General features: G+C 46.3%; 1 long non-coding RNA gene across 4 annotated transcripts in view; it reads left to right on the forward strand.

Annotated features, from left to right (window-relative positions):
* The window catches only part of LOC308197355, a 71,238-nt gene that overhangs the window by 50,483 nt on the left and 6,791 nt on the right, over window positions 1-13,964 (forward strand). The window contains exons 8-10 of one of the 4 annotated variants that reach the window (XR_013952858.1): window positions 2,991-3,107; window positions 3,692-4,437; window positions 5,158-6,082. This is a non-coding gene — a long non-coding RNA (uncharacterized lncRNA). Of the gene's footprint in view, window positions 1-2,990; window positions 3,108-3,691; window positions 6,083-13,964 lie in introns of those variants that run through there. The other 3 variants (XR_013952856.1, XR_013952857.1, XR_013952859.1) reach the window with 3 other exon arrangements.

Here is a 13,964-nt window from a genome sequence, read left to right on the forward strand (position 1 = left end):
TTTTTCTACCCCATAGTTTTTTTCAGGCTTCTTTAAAACAAAGACCTTTCTCTAGTTTCAAGGCTGGTTTCAAAAAGTAGCTTTTTTCTCCCCACATATCTTTTCTCTGTTCTGTATCTAAGGCTATAAAACATGGCAGATAGCAATGTTTCTAATTAAGTTTTTGAAGCCCTATGCCAAACCCCTGTCTCAGGGCTGAGAGGATACAAATCACTTGATGATTGCTTCCAACAATGGTCAACCAATGCGTTTGAAAAATACAGATCAAAAGGTTGATTCTCAAATATTTATTATAATAAGCCGAACAAGCAGCAGGCTGTAATTCATATGGCAGAATGAAATCCTTGCTAAATCATCACATCATAAAGAAAATTGCTTTTTTAATTTAATATTTCTTTTTCAGCTGTTTCTATAGAGACATGCTAATTTAGGAGCTTAATTTATTATCTGGAAGAATATTAAGCTAGATACAAGTTTTCCCCAAATCACTTTCAAGTGAAACCAAGGGCTCACGTACGCGAGGCGTGTGAGCAAAAGTGCAAATTGTCTCCATCATTATTATATAATGGGAAATCATGTAATGGCTCATCATTCCTCTGGCAGCAAAGGAGGGGATAATGATGCTCTTTGCCACTAGTTTGGTCACTGAAATACTGTAAACTCAGCAGCGATACAGCAGCAGCCTTTTCCTGAGAGCTGTAGCACGGCAGTGGCAGAAAACCATTTCTTGGTTGGGGAGGCGTTGGTTCTAAGAGCTGACCCAGCACATGCTGAAAGACAACAACAAAACCTAGCTGCTGTGCTTCAAATCTGTCACTGTAGCCTCATTAGCTTTTCAACGCCCGGAGAAAACCTTTGATACGTGTTTTCTCTATAGCCCACCCAGCATGATGGGCTCAGGTCCACAAACAGTACTGCAAAGAGGAAGCGTCCCCATGCTCAGCAGGGACGTGTGCCCCTTCCCACCCCCTTTTTGCACCAGGATGCTGCACGGCCACGTGCCAGCCCCGTCCCACCCTGCCCTAACGAGGGTCACGACAAAGCGCAAAGGATTTAGACGAGTTCAGCTCCTCGGATTTACCCTGACCCTCTTCACCTTGTGTCTGTGCTCCCCAGCTGCGGGGCAGCTCGTGGGGGGAAAGCCAGGGGCTGCCGCCGGTGAGCAGGGCTCCGACGAGGGAGCTGCATGGGCAGGGTGCAGGCCCGGGAGCACCTCGCTGCCCAGGGCTGCCCAGTAGAAGAGCAAAGCTAACGTGATGGCTTTGTGAGGTTTCTTCTGTAGCCTCAAACTGTTATTTAGATCTTCAGACATATTTTATTGAAAGCATTGCAAACAGACAGCTTGGCCGTGTGAATTAGCTTCTGTTTGAGTGACCTGGTTTTTGTCACATTATTTTGTCATGTGAATTGGTCTGCATTAGAAGTGATTGTATGTCATCAAATGCTACCTGTTTCATAAAGTGTGTGAATGAAGGGATGATAATTTAGTCCAGTTTAAAATAGACATGTCTCTAGCTTAAGAAACTAGCAGCCAGTTGCTGTCTTTGTTGAATCACAGAAATAAATAAGTGCTTTGTGTACTTTAAGTGTGGTTGGTGCAGAACATAAGCTATGTAGCAGACTCCACAGGGGAAGAAAAAAAAAAGAGGGGAAAAAAAAAAGAGGAAAAAAAAGGATGCTTTGCTGGTCTAGTGCAGTAAGTGAACTGTGAAAGATTAGCAATAGTAACAAAAAAATAATCCACAGCTTGTATCTATTATGTGTCATTTGTGATTTAAAACGTTGATCATAAAAAAGACTTTGGGTTCCTTTATGGTATTGGAAGTTTTCTTGCCTGCTAAGGGAAAGACGGTAGGTCAGGAGATGCAATGGGGGCACTGGTGTGTCCGGGAGGTTATCTGTGCATCTCACCACCTGCCGCTGTACCCGTCCCTTCGGTGCCCCAGCTGCTGCATTCCCAGTGATGTGGGGGAACAGAGCAGCCTCGTGCCCCTCCTGCAGCCTGCTGCGCTTTGCATCCCTTGCTGCCGCTGAGCGGCTTCGCGTTGCGTGGCACACAGCAGTAGCATCCCGCCGCCGCCGCCCGGCTCTGGCAGGAGACGCCTCGTGCTCACTCCTGCTTCCCATCTGGCCCAGGAGCCCAGCCCCGCGAGAGGGCTGGCCTTGTGTTGGGCAACGAGAAGCACCTTTAAAGCTTCTTAACATTTCCTATTCTTTTTTCTTTACACTGCAGCCAAGTACCCCGGTTTTATATAGAAAGCGCCGCTCTTTTGCTAATTAGAGGCATTTCTACAGCGCTAAGGTTTAAAGATGAACCTTGAGATCATTATCTCGTTATCTTACCTCAACCAGTTGTTCCTTGCTGCTCACAATTGATTTCCCTTTATAATAAAACATTTTGTTTAATTTCCCAGAGATTGATTCACGGCCCACTGAAAGCCAGAGAAATTTTTCCACCGTGTTCCACGCTCCTTGGGCAGGTGATCCCAGGGCACCAGCAGCCCTCTGCAGAACAAATTAGAAGCTTTAACAGGACAAAGATTTTGCTCTCAAGACGAATGGGTACTGGCCAGGAGCAGCCTGTAAAATCATTTTCCCACATGCAATTTTGAAACTTATTTCATGGATTTTTTCATAAAAGGTAAAGTAAGAGGGAAGAGAAAGGAGTCACAGGTACAGCTGCCTGGAAAGTATTCCAGGGAGGAAAATTTCCCTCCAAATTGTACTTTAATTTGACAAAGATTTAAGAATTAAAGTTTCTAATTCCAAGTTGGGAAACGAGTATTTTGAGCTTTTAGAGAGAGCCTTATGGGGATTTGTCATTTTCCTGTGGGTAAGTGCATTTGTAGGACCCGGTTTTGTTACATGCAGTGTGATACAATGACAAGGAGCACCACAACTGGTTTCAGGCTCCCAGACTTTCCTCGCATATTCTTCCTGAAGATCCGGTACTGGTAAATGTTTTGATTTCCTAAAATTGAATTTTCCAGCAGGTCCCTGTGGTGACCAAGCTCTGGTCAGCGTGGCGGTGCAGGCAGGGGAGCGCTGGAGGCGCGGTGGGAACGGGCTGCGGGCAGTGCTCGGCCCCGCACGCTGCGTGCCCCGAGGTGAGGCAGAAGCGCAGCAGCAGCAGGGGCTGATTTCTTGCCAGATCCCATCTTTTCTGGGAAAGAATGAAGGTTTTACTTTTTTCTCGAGGGTTTTTATGTTCCCAGCCTGTGAGCCTGGAAGGTATCCCTGTTATCCTGCCCTGCAGCGATGCTGCCCTCTGTGCGCATTTGCCCGCTAGCTAGCTGGGCTTGTTTTTATATGTACCTGGTTATTTTTTACTGCTGCAGCTTATCTGGTGTGTACTGCTCAGAACATTTTTTATATGCAGGCATTACTTTGGTATTTGTCAAACTGTTGGTATTAGTTTCACCAGCCTACAAGTACAGCTGTCTGGAATAGTAGCCTAAAACACAAACAGGACACGGGCCCTTTATATGAGGAAAGCATTTTGCAAACACTACAATAAAAGATTGTGTGAGCCCAGTAAATGGCTTTCAGCAGGGAGAAAGCAGTATTGGCAGTCTGTTTCTTAAAGCTAAGCTTGAGGCAGTAAATTTATTGCTAATGGTTTTACTTTCCTTTTCTGTCATGGTCTTTGGATGCTCTTAATTTAAAGAATTATGTTATTTTCATACAATAGATCGATAAAAGAGAAGAACTTTCGTGGCTGCTTCTGGCTCGGAGGAGGAGCGGTGGCCACAGGCTGGGGAAACGCCGTTCATTCAAGCCCCGCGGAAAGGGAGTCTTCCTGCCGCTTCTCTAGGGCTTGGGGAGGTGAGATTTTGCAATTTTTCTCTGAAAGCTGGGAGTTAGTCACCGCTGTTCAAACCGAACCCCGTACCCGGGCAGCCGGAGCTGCTCGCTGACAGAGCTGCTGCCGAGGGCACCGGCAGAGCGCTGGGAGGCTGCAGGAGGTGCTCAGAGCCACTCACCTGGTAAGTCACTGAACAGAACCCTTTCAGTACTTTCTCCTCCTTTGAAGAATTTAACGCGATTTGATACTGACATGTATAACCACAAAATTAAGGACTTCTCAGTGAATTATGACGAGTGGCTCTCGGTCTACCCGTAAAGAATGGCTGGACAACGCACCCTGGCACCACTGCAGGGTTAGCACAGGAGCCTGCTGGCACTGCAACACATCGGGGTTATTACACACCGGATATTAACTGATTCCCGATGAGCAGGTGCCCACCTGCATGCCACGTGCCTGTTCTCCTTGCTGGTAGTCCCAACTACTCAGTGCTGAGCTGGTGTCTCTGGGACCGCCGAGCCTCAGTGAAACTGCCCCTGCAAGGCAGCTTCTCCAAGACAACAGCGTGCGAAGTGAGCAATGCTCCTCACGCCACTAAATGACCTCCAGGAGCAAGACAAAATATTTTATCTGTAAGTCTGCTTTCCTGGAGTGATGTAGGCTGAATGACCTTTCTCCTACTCCAGTCCATAAACAGTGACAAGCACGAAATGTTTGAAAAAGCCTCTGCTGGTGATGGGTCTGTGGCATGTGCAGGGTGACCATGGCTGTCAGGTGTGTGCCCTCCTGTCCTGACAGCACAGCAATTTAGGAAGGGCCTTAGCTGCTGCAGTCAAATTCAGATTCCCGCTGCAAGTGATAATTCTGAAATAACGTTCCACTTAGTGGGTTGCCACTTATGCCAATATTTCATAAGCAGCTATGCTAAGATAGGCGTTAAGGTTACTAAACAGACACTTAGGAATTAAGCAATGCTATAATCTGTACTGTGTGTTATAATGGGATCTTTAATTATGTGGCCATGCTGTGACCTCTGCAGAGGTTTGGAGCGTTCAGAAAGATGACTTAATTACAAAGTATTTCTTTTTATTTCCTCTTCCAGCCTGTATAGGTTCTCATTTCACAGCTACCTAGACTGCTTGGGTGGGTAATTTGGATGAGGCTGTTTCTCTAGGGACTGTCAGGTTCTTAGTGTAGCACCAAGCAATGCTATTTTTACGGTGCTTCTCTGGGTGATTTGAAGTGTGAGGGCTTTATGGAGCAGCTAAGGTCAAACTCGTTTCCGTGGCTGCTAATTTTGTTGCTCAGCTCGAGGCTTTTTCAGTTGATATCTGTTTTGTCGTTTCCTCCAGTCTGGGTGCTGCCCCAGCCCATGCAAGCTCCCAGCAGCTCTGCAGCCTTGCCCGTGTCCCACGTTGGCTGCTCAAAGGATAAGCTGCAACTCCCAGCCACTGCGGGAGCCTGAGCAGGGCACATGGCACCACAGGGGCTCCATCAGGATGGGTGGGCTTTGCCAGCCTCGTTCGCACCCAGACACCGAGGCACCAGGCACTGGAGCGGAAAGCAGTGGTGCTCGGAGCATGGGGCACCCACCAGTGGGTCACATCGAAGCTCCAGAAGCCTCTTGGTCGCAGCCACGGAGAGCTTCATCTCCTTGTCTGCAGGCGTGACCAGCAGCTCTGCAAAACTGAGGGATTTTTGACAATTTGCATACCTATAGGGTTGTGTTGACTTGTTTGTTTTTATAGCGCACAATTTCCAATGCGCTTCACAAAACCCACTTACTAGTTTTACCAGCCTAGCTTCTGGCCTTATCAGGAGAGAACAAAAAGGAAAATGCAGGGTTTCCCAGAATGTGCGCACGGCTCTTTCATGAAGATCACAAGGTGATAAAAGCAACTTCAAAGAGAATGGCAGATTTTAGCAATAAGCTCTTCTCCCGTGCCTTCAAGCCACACACCAGCCCCCTCTTATCAAGAGCGCAGCTCCTGTGTGTGCGCATTTGCTGTAGACCAAATGTACTCGCGGTGCTTCCCAGCGTGGTGCAGCTTAATTGAACAGCTGAGCACAGGAGAGCAATTGATTTTCTGTAGTCGGGAGACACGGGGCAGTGGTTGGAGAAGTAACGCAATCCCCGCCTGAGGAAGGATTACTCAATCTATACCGGACTATGGTTTGAAAACAGCTAAGCAGCATCAAGTGCAAGTTCAGTGCACAGGTTTTGGAACTGTCATGCATGAAACGTTATTGATGTCCATAAGTGTGCCTAGAAAAAAAATAGAGAAAAAGTTTGTGAGGATTTTCCAGAGATAGTTTGTACATTCTGATGAGGTTTTCTTTCTAATACGTAGTGCTCGTCCGTGCAAGCAGCACAGGTCCATGCACTGATGAAGTCTTTGGATCAAGCTGCTCACAGCACGGGGTGAGATCGTTGTTTGTGAACGGGGTTTCTTGTTCTTGCAAACACAATAAGTCATGGTGGAAGCTTAACAAGTCTCTGGTTTTGTCTGATAAGGAAGTTATTGATGAGCGGAGGAAAGGAAGAAGTGAATGAGCCAGGGAAGGCTAAAGGCTAGAAGTGATTCAAAGACACAGGAAGGGAAAAGTAGCATGTTCACATCAAAAACATCAAGGAAGGTGTGATCAGTCAGGGTGATGGGTCAAATGATGGAAAGCACGGAAATGAAGCTGAGGAAAGAAAGTGAAGGAAGGACCATGTGCCAGGGCTAGGACTTTCCACGTTTTGGGAAGTAAGAAGAGGCTTTGTAAAACCCTCAACCTACTGTGCAAAGCCTGTGGCCAGAAGAGGGACCGGGGGCGGTGCGGAGGCAGGAGGCAGAGCGGCAGCGGAGGAGCAGTGGCTGTGGTTCGTGGTGAGGTCCCTGGTGCCCCGCGGACAGCACTGCCCCGTGGCGCTTCTCCTGCACCCCGCCAGGGCTTCAAACCCCCTCGCGGGGTTTGCTTCCCACCTCTGAGCAGCCTTCCAAAACTTGGATAGTTTTGTGACACTGCTATCACCATCTGCAGAATTTCAGTATTTTAGAGTGCATTTTAAAAATAAGATATTTGTACATTCTTTTCTGCTATAATTTTACTGTATTTATATATCAAGGATAATTTTGTAATTTCTGATCAATTCTATTTAAATAGTATTGGGGGGAACATGGTGCTTGGGCTCACATAGATGACTTTGCGACACCAGGTCTATGAACTGCAGAGTTTTTTATGGTGACAGACCATTTAAAGCTGATGCATTTTATTAGAATGGACTTTAAAAAAAAAACAAACAAACAAACAAAAAACCAACCTCCTGGTAATTTTTGTATCTCTTTAATTGGTCTTAAAATCACACTTTGATTTTTTCTTTTTGTTGGCATCATAAAAATGATGTTTTGTTTGCAAGTAATTACATATTGACTGCTGAAGCGCACTCGCTGCTGAACATTTATTGAGGAAGATGGTTTTATTAAACAGGGGGAAGAGGGTGCAACAAGTTGGGTGGAAGTTTGGCTGTATACAGCCAGCTTTTATAAGGAGGGGTAGCTGATCTTGTTTCAGGACTAGAGAAAATGCAACTTTTCACTTACTTTTCTGGACTACTGCCTCTGCAAACAAAATTAAGTATTGCTTTGCAGGAAGACGGATTTTTCTGTCCTGAAGAGGTTCCTCAGTGTTTACAGAATGACTGTAAATAAGCAAAATTTAAACAAAAATTTTTGCAAAATTTTGTTACATGTTTTGGTTGACTGGAATGAACGCAAGCTGTAAGTCACCTGGGAGATTCTGGCAGTGACTGTGGCCACTTCACACAATTCTTCACAAATCCGTGGGGGTGTGAGGAACAGCCACGCTGAGGCTGTTTTCCTGTGCTGCAGCTGGCTCTGCAGCTCTATCATCCTCTGCTGAAAGTGCTCTGGTGTATTAATATTCCAGTGACTGTAGCATTAAATCCGACCAGGGAGTTAATTACATTGGAGGTTACTTTTAAGATCTGCCAGCGATTCCCTCCCGGGACCCTCCTGGGGGAGCGGAGGACCCGAGGAGCCGCTGGTGAGAGCTCCTGCGCTGGCGGGGAGGAGAGCGGAGTGAACGCGTCTTCACAGGGACGTCTCTGAGAGCACCTCTGGTGCCAGGTTCCTCAAAAATCAGAGCTGCTGGAGATGAAATCCGAATAACCAGTTGTGGCTGATGTTAAGGTTTGGGCTTTGCTGAGCTCTTAAGCACACATTGCTTCTCGCTGATCTAAACCTCATTTCCTTGAGGGGCCAGCAGCAGCGGGTGGTGCAGCAGCACCGCAGCGGTGCCGTGCCTCTGGACACATGGTTTCAGAGTGGTACAAGGGCAGGTCAGAGGCAGGATCCCACCTGCTGCTCCCCTCGCGTGGCTGCAGCCCCACTCTATCCCCCCTTCACCCTCCACCACTGCCCAGCAGAGCGCTGCCGCGCACGCCGCGTGCCGGGGCCAGAGGGGCACGGTGCAGACACTGCTTGCAGGGCCTGCGTGGGTGCTGCTGGGCCTGGATGAACCGACATAGCTTCCTGGTCTTCCCAAAACCAGGGGTGGGCTGAGCAATTTAAGAAAAAAATCCACTTTTGAGTTTCTTTTCAGAGAAGATTGTGAACGGGCCATCAAGCTGAAGGTCTTGCTGGATAGACAAATGAAGACCACGCTGCCTAATTAGCCCAATTAATAAAGCCCATTGTTTCTTGTATAAGCCACTGTTAGCCAGTGCAGAGCAGTAATACCAACAGTGCTGAATGTAAGGACTCACAGGGATTTGTAAGAGATTAAATATTTATATAGGTAATAAGAATATCCAGTTATTCATTAGGCAGGGTAAATGTACTGGAGGGACATGAAATGCTTTTGTTTCAGAGCACAACGTCTCACTGAAGGCTGAAATTTGGAAGGCTCTCCCTCCTCCCTGGTGAATGTTTGTTCGCAGCGGGTTTATCACCCCCAAACAGCAGAGGTGGGAGAGCCACCGGGCGGTCCCGAGCTGTGCAGCCGCTGCCGCAGGTCCGCCGCTGCCTGAGCATCTCCGGGAGGCTCCTTGTTCTGCCCAGGGGGTTGTGATCATGAACGTGTTCATTAATTCTTCTGCTCCTATGAAATAAGGAGATTTGGATGTGGCTGGCTTGCTCAGAGCTGCATCCAGCTGCGTAGGAGACCTCTGTGTGGGAAAGTGTCTGCGGGAAGCCCGAGAGCAAACCTCAGGAACCGCTGGTTGCCCACCTGGAGCGTCCATGCAATGACTGAAAACGAGTCTGGTGTAGGTACGATAGTCCACGATGTGCTAGCTTAAAGTGAGAATATGCTTCAAATATCACAATGTATTTAAATTAACAGGCAAGCCTTTTTACCCAATTGATTGATTATGAAATGGCAGGCTGCATTGGGTAAACTAATTATGGAGAAGGAAAGACAGAAGAAAGTGAAATACTGTTGCCGTTGTAGCAGTATTAATTGTTCACCATCTGTCTGTGGACATGAAAGGGAAATGGAACAAAAAATAGGATCTCAGAAGGTTGGTTGTGAATATTCCTTAACATTTTGAGGTTCCCTGATGTTCGTAAAGAAGTTGATGTTCATGATGTTCATGTTAATAAGGAATAAAAAAGAGATTTGAAGCAATTAAACATGGTAAAGCAAAAATTCCCTTGGATTTTAGTAGGTGACAGAAATTTCCCCAGGTGTGACGGAGCTGGCCCAGCTCCTGTCGCTGCTGCCAGCCTGGCGAGCGGCTGGGGGGGGGTTTGGGGGCTGTGGGGTCAGTGGGGATCTGGGCAGACACGTCTGCGCCTCCGGCCTCCATCACCTTCCCGGTGTTCAATCAAACAGGAGCTCTTCCCTTGGAAGGATACTTCCAAAATGTGAGCAAGATTTAAACTGAGAGCTGGGTTTGACACCAATAGAATTCATGCTCATGCTTAATTTAAAAAAAAATCTTTATTTTTATATAGTTTAATATATATATATACACATTATATATATATTATTTTATATATATTGTATTTTATATATAGTGTGGGACATAGTTCAGAAGCATAGTAAGATAATTTAGTGTTAGGTCTATTAACTTTTTCACTGTTGACTGAACCAAAAAACTATGAGGTTTATTGTCTGCACAACACCATGATTAGATAGCCTCATTAACAGTGTTTATTCCGTTTCCCCCTAATTGCCTCCATTCCTTTAAATGATATGTCTTTAGAGACTGAGATTTTCTTTAATCTGAGAACTGAGGGGCAAAGCACTGACTAATGAAAGTGCATTTTGTCTTTTCTTCTAACATGTTGGCCCTGGAGGGGGCGTGGGGCTTGGGGTGTGGATGCAGTTTATGGTAAGAAGTAGATCACAAACTGTCACAAGGATTTTTGTTTATGTGCTGTGAGAATACGTTTTTAAGACCATGGAGCAGCACAGCACGGCGCTTAGCAGCCGTGCCTCTGGCTTTCTCCTGCCCCTGAGGGTTAAATTTGCAAAAGGGGCTTCTAATTTGGGAGCCAAGTTAGAAATATGTGCTGGAGTTCCAAGCTGTTTACCTGCAACACCAAGGGAGCTAAAGGGAGCTTCAGTTATTCCTGGGAATTGGGTGATTTCCCGGTCCCATAATTTCATGACAAAACCACCGGTGCTCTGAGAATAAAACCGCAAGAGGAAATGATTTTTCCCCAGGCCTGCAGTGAGCGGCAAGGCACCAAGTCCTGCTGGTGGGACCCTGGGGCAGCTGTGCGGCCCAGCAGGTGCACCGCTTGTGCATCAGTCTGCTGCTTGGCCTTTACTGCATGCAAAATGCACACATGATGTCCTTTAGCATGTCTTCGTAGTGTAGGATCTGGTTTTCTGCCCCTTGATTTGGGGGCTGCCATGAGATCCTTTGACCTAGATCTCTGCACTCAGGGCATGTTATTTACACAGACTGATGCGTACATGTCGTTATTCCAGAAGAAATGAAAATACTGCTCTGTGGTGTCCAACATCTCTAGAAGAATATCAGAGGAGATTATGGCCCATCTCGCTATGCCCTATTTTTCCAGTTTCTGCAGTTAGAGAGAGGGAAATGACTGAAAAGAAGAAGAGAAAATATGAGCCCTCTCTCTGATTCATTAGATAAATAAATAAACATTCATAGCCATCCCTGATGGTTATAGGTTTAATTCCCCTTTGGACAGAGATGCGGTATGAAAAAGATACTTTTGGTTAAGGGCAGGGAGTGTAACCAGATGTGCTGATGAAGTCACGGTGGTCCCCTTCAGTCAAATTGCTGTAAAATTCCTGTGCTTGCAGCGGCCAGCAGACAACTTGTAATTCAATTCAGAGCCAAGGTTCCCTTAAAATCAGGATCATCTTCTAAATGTTGCACTGCACTGAAACAGTCTGAGGCTTTCACTGCGTTTGGTTTCTAAACAGCGCTGCTGTGTTCAGTGTAATCCCACGGAGCAGTTTGCTTGGTGTCTGTGTGCAAGCTCGGTGACCTTTCCTTGCACGTCTGAGCTCAATATCGGTGCAAATAGCACAGTTCAAAAGTGGCTGAAAAGCCCGGTCTGCAGTTTCCCTCTGCAGCAGCCGAGCAGAGGGTTTTCATTTCATACATCATTTACAACTTGCTGCAGTGATTCCACAAAGTCAGCGCAGATCACCCAGACAAAGCCGAGAGCAGAAGCGAGCATATTATTTTTAAGATCTCTATTGCCATCATCATCGGGTGCGCTCGACACCGGGTTTATTGTGCCCTGTCTCACCACGCTGCCCAGAGCACTGGTTGGCACCTCAGCGTTAACTCAGCAGAGTTAATTTCTGAGGGCAGTCCTGTAACTGCGCCTTTTCCCATGGCCCGCACCCACCCTCACCAGCTGCCGGGGGGCTGCCCAGAGCCACTTGTCCCCCCCTGTGGGTGCCCAGTGAGGCAAATTCTTCCCAACGTGCCCTCCCTCCTCCTGCTGCAGGTGGGCCATATCCTCCCCTTTCTCGGTGGGATGCTGGTCCCTCCCTTGTCCCCCTTTTCTGCAAGGCGGCGGTGTCATTAGTGCTTTTGCCAGCTTAATTTTACTGGCTTTGGAGGCAGCAAGAAAGCCAGAACAAGAGAAAATTGCTGGTTCTACTTGGGATGAAGTCGTCTTCCCAAACCGCCTGTCCTCCTCCTAAAACCCCGCCTGAGAAGTGTTTAGCATCTCTGTGGCGAGCTTCCAGCAAGCGCTGTCCTAAAGCACTAAAAATAGGCGCTGTAATATTTCCCCGCCGTTAATTTGCGTGTTGGAACAGCAGAGCATGAAGGCTCTCTGTGTTTGGGGGTCGCTTTAGGAGATTTCAATGCCTCTGAAGGTACAATACCTGGCAATCCATCTTAACCTTTCATTTGCAAAATGAGAGCGGACGTTTTATCAGATTTCTCCCTTAGGATTTTCTCTTGACGGTTAGTAGCGAGAGAAAAAGCTGCGGTGTCCGTCCCTTGGCATCTCAGAGCTGATAGAGATTGAAGGGAAAACAATGCCTTCAGTAAGCGTTCAGTGTAAAGCTACTCCAGCTCTGTTCTGTACCAGGGACAGATTTATTTCTGTGTATGTATTCATAAAACGTTTGCATTGTACGAAGCCATAATTACTTGTTCACTACCCATAGACCACGTAAAGCGACCGGCAGCCCTCGTGTCCCTCGAAACGACTTCTTTTTGCACAGCTTCCCCGTGCCCCAGCCCGTGGCACCGCGGCTCCCGGCCGTGCCGTGGGTTCCCTCGGCGCTGCGAGCGGGGGCTCGGGGCCGCGGCGTTGTCCTGAACGTCGGGTCTGGCTCAGCACATCCAGGCACCGTGCGCTGCCAAATTATACAGATCTTAATCAGCTGGCCGATTTTCAGCATTCCCTTCATCTGCTGTAATTGAACTTTAACTTCAGGCGTTTAAGACTTGATCGTTACTTTCAGGGCTTGCCTGGTAAAGTGGATGGTAATTATAGCTATATAGAATCATATAAGAATCGTGATGGGTTTTTAAGACACTTTTCCAGTTTCTCCATTTTAATTAAAGAATAACTTTAAAACTAGCTAACAGGCTATTATTTTTGGATGTTGATTTAGTATTTTGACCCTTCTTCGTGCAAGCGATATATTATTTAGAAGAAAAACATTTACAGGTAAGTAAGGAAGTGAAGTGGGTTGAATTGCTGTTCAGAAATGGAAGGAAAACTAGAAGAATTGGGATCTGATCGTAGAGAAATTGTCAGCCTGATTGCTTTCCTTTTGTGCAGCTGAGAATTGCAATAAAACTGGGAATACAGCAAAGATTGATGGTTTTGTGACGTTAGCTTCCTTGTAAAAGTGGACGAGTCCTTGAACAGACTCATTCATGTTTCCATCAGAGGGGAACTTTACTGAAAACAAAACAAAAAAACGTTAACTAAGGCTGGACAGAAATCAGTACAGCTGCAATACGTAGCTGGTAATGTAAGCGTGACTTTAACAATACATACAGCAGGGGGACACACACCACATTAATTAGTAGTGTTTGACTCTGTTATTTTCCTGTTTTTCTCTCTTTGTAATGATTGTTCCCATTAATTTGAAGCCCAAAAGGTTTTCAGATAGACCTAAGTAAAACGGGATAGAAGAGTAAGGGAAGCCATCCCTGCAGGTTGGTGGAATAAGATGTAGGGCTTCAGACATCTCACGACAAGTTTGGGTGGGGTTGGGACTATTCAGAGTAGGAGAAGAGAGGAAATAAATCATGAGGTTGCAGTAGCTCGGTGTTCCCACGGTCCTTCAGCCCTGACAGCACTCAACGGACTGTGTCAAACCTGGGATGGTGGCGATGGCACTGCAGGCTGCGATATTTATTCATAGGCTAGCAAACCCAGAGTTATTTGTTCAGTTCATAGGCCATTAATTCATGATCATTCATTCCAAGAATATAACCAGAATTAGCATCAAAGTGAACTTGCAGCCCGTATAAGAAAACTTATTCATTGCCGTAGTTCAGTGGAAGGTTTCCTGTCAAAAAAAATACATTTCCACTGCTAATTAAGTGTTGTATGCAGAGTTTAAGAACAGATTCACTCTAATTCTAATCCTAGAATAAAGGTTTAAAAATAATGTTTTCAACCAAATGTTATACTTCTAATTTATACCAAATCAGAGTATAGAAAAAAAGAATGAAAAAATAAAT

The sequence above is a fragment of the Anser brachyrhynchus genome (genome assembly GCF_964034855.1).
Source record: "Anser brachyrhynchus genome assembly, chromosome: 6".
Lineage (NCBI taxonomy): Eukaryota > Metazoa > Chordata > Aves > Anseriformes > Anatidae > Anser > Anser brachyrhynchus.